This window comes from Myotis daubentonii, chromosome 9 (genome assembly GCF_963259705.1).
Source record: "Myotis daubentonii chromosome 9, mMyoDau2.1, whole genome shotgun sequence".
Taxonomy (NCBI): Eukaryota; Metazoa; Chordata; class Mammalia; order Chiroptera; family Vespertilionidae; genus Myotis; species Myotis daubentonii.
Window position 1 is genome coordinate 8965325 of NC_081848.1, and position 2739 is coordinate 8968063.

Genomic DNA, 2739 nt, shown 5'->3' on the forward strand with positions numbered 1-2739 from the left:
AGATTGACACCATGGAAGAAACCTAGTTGATTAATTCTCTCTATGGTGTCATGAAAGCCCTAAAATATTTCTCCCTGGTGTGTGGGGTGGATTTCAGCCAGCAGCAGACCTGTCGGAGCCAGTTGTGCTGGAAAAGCTCTGGAGCAGGTGTGTGGGACTCGGATCCACCACGTGGGACCCAGCCCGGACTTTCCCAGAGGCCTGCTGCCCAGTGTGGGCAGGGGATTGCACAAAGCTGATCACACTCTCAATGAAAAGCCCATAAATATTGTTATTTATTCCCATAAATAATACCTCTTATACATTCTAAATGCTTTGAAAATATGCAGAAACAACACAGCAGGTTTAGGAGCAGAAGTGATTCTTTAACATGAAAATTTTTTTTTCCTATTGGCTGCTTATAATAATCTCTTGAAAAGCCAAAGATGCAATCAGCTTCCTTGCTGAGTCAGCCACATCACCCGTTGCACCATGTAGAATGCTGTGCTCAGTGCTGAACCTGCCTGGGTTGGTACGGATGACCAAAGGGGTGGGCAGAACTTGGGGGCCTGGCAAAATGGAGCATTCACTCCACCTCTTGATGGCCATGGTGCTCTTATTTTTAGAAGTAGTATTTTATTATTTTTTTAATCCTCACTGAAGGATATATGTTTTTTTTAAATTGATATTTAAAAGGAGAAAGAGAAATATCGATGTGAAAGAGAAACAGTGATCAATTGCCTTCTGTATGCCCCCTGACTAGGGATTGAAGTTGATCAGCAATGATACTTAGATATGTTGTGCGATTCAGACATTGTTCCACACGAATTAAAAGGCCCAAATCATGCCAGGAAAACATGCACCAAACCATAACACTGCCCCCAGCAGCTTGAAGGGTTCTACTCATGCATGTGGGGTGCATGCTTTCATGTTGTTTCCGCCAAATTCTCACTCTGCCATCTGCATGATGCAACTGGAAACATGATTCATCGGACCACATGACTTTTTTCCAATGTTCCACTGCCCAATCCTTGTGTTCCTGTGCGAATTGGAGACTTTTTATCTTGGTAACTGCAGACAGCAAAGGTGTTCGAACAGGTCTTCGGCTTCCATATCCCATACAATGCAGTGTATGGCTAACTTGCCTACAAACATCAGGTGGTCTTAATAATCTGGCCACTCAATATATATATATATTCACCCCAATAAATTTAATTAAAAGAGAAGACACAGTGGTGGCCAGGGATGGTATATCAGGTAAGAGTGCAGACTCTCGGGTTCAAATTTCAGCTCCACCACTTCCCAGCTGTGACTTCAGGTGTTATTCAACCTCTCTGTGCTCCAGTTCCTAATCTGTATGAAGAGCATGACAATCACACATCACTGACTTGTTGTGGGATTAAATGAGTTAATAGTTATAAAGCACTTAGAACCATGTCTGCTACATTGCAGACACCATATTTTATGAGATGAATTGGTAAATACTAAAACTAGTTTCAGACTCAATCACATTGGAGGCATAGCTCAGGGTATCCAAAAATATAAAGAATTCCAAATCTATAACTTGTATCTTAAGAAATATTACGAGATTATAATTTATAATTTCCAGCAGTTTTTATGTTCTTACTACTCTTATCCCCATACAGCTCTGCATTCTATTATTCTATAGCTCCCTCCACTAATTCATACCTTGGCCTCTGCCCATGGCTCTGTCTTCTCTCTTTCCTTCTTAAGTGGCTGAGAAAATGTGCCCCCTGCCCCCTTACTAACTGTGCCCCGGTTGTTGACCAATGGCCTTGGCTGCTGTCCATTGAAATCCACAGGCACTGCTTCATCAAGACCATACTTCCACGGGCTTTTCCCATCACTGCTTGTGTGTGGCTGAGATGCTAAGGCAGACCCATTCCTGGGAGACGGGAACCCCTTTATCAGCCGACTTTGAGTCAAGGACTCTTAATGGGTTGGATGAACCTTCCTCAGACTGCATGGCAGGCCAGACTACAGTGCTTCCACCCCACTTCCCTTCTGTCTCCTTCAGGTGCCAGACCTGCATTGAGGTCTGACAGTTCTTCCTCGCCTTCCCAGCCCCATCTCCTTCCCCACAGGCATTTTCTTAATAAAGCTCAGTGATTAGTTCTCATCTACTGTTTGTAGATTTTTGAAAGTGATGACAGGTATGTAGGTGACAAATGTATAGAGCTTATTTGGTTAATCTTCATCCTCATTACATTTTCTGGACAACTGCACCTGGATATAGTATTGGGAATTCCTTATTCCTTTGGCCCAGGCAGCTTTGTTGATCCTGGTACCAATGGTGCACATCTGGAGTCCCCATCTTCATGGGAAATTTCTGGATCTCTGTGAGTGCCCAAGGGCATGCTTCTTGAAACCCACTCCATGGATGTGTTTGTGCATGTTGATGATGTATTCTCTGGTCACTACCTCATTGATGGCAGAATGGCCCTTCTTCTTCTTGCCACCCTTCTTTGCAGGAGCCATTATGCTGGGCCCAAGTTGGGTCCCCTTTTTAATTGATCATATAGATGAACCCAGCTTCTCTGACTAAGTCTGTCCACAGACACCCTCACAGTGATTCAGCATTCCGCAGGTGCAGGAACTAGTCTGCTGCATGGAGATGGCCTCAGAGTTAGAAAGGAAGGGTGAGGAGCTGAGTGAAGGTGAAACCCTCTTATCAGGCGATGAGGGAAGAGTATTTACTAGAATATCTGCTCATACATTTATCCCAGAACTAATAACAGC

At 43.9% G+C, this 2739-nt stretch overlaps 1 pseudogene; it reads right to left on the reverse strand.

The window, feature by feature from the left end:
• Positions 1-2109: 2109 nt before the first annotated feature.
• LOC132241997 (large ribosomal subunit protein eL31-like) lies at positions 2110-2478 on the reverse strand (annotated as a pseudogene).
• Between the last annotated feature and the right edge of the window lie 261 nt (positions 2479-2739).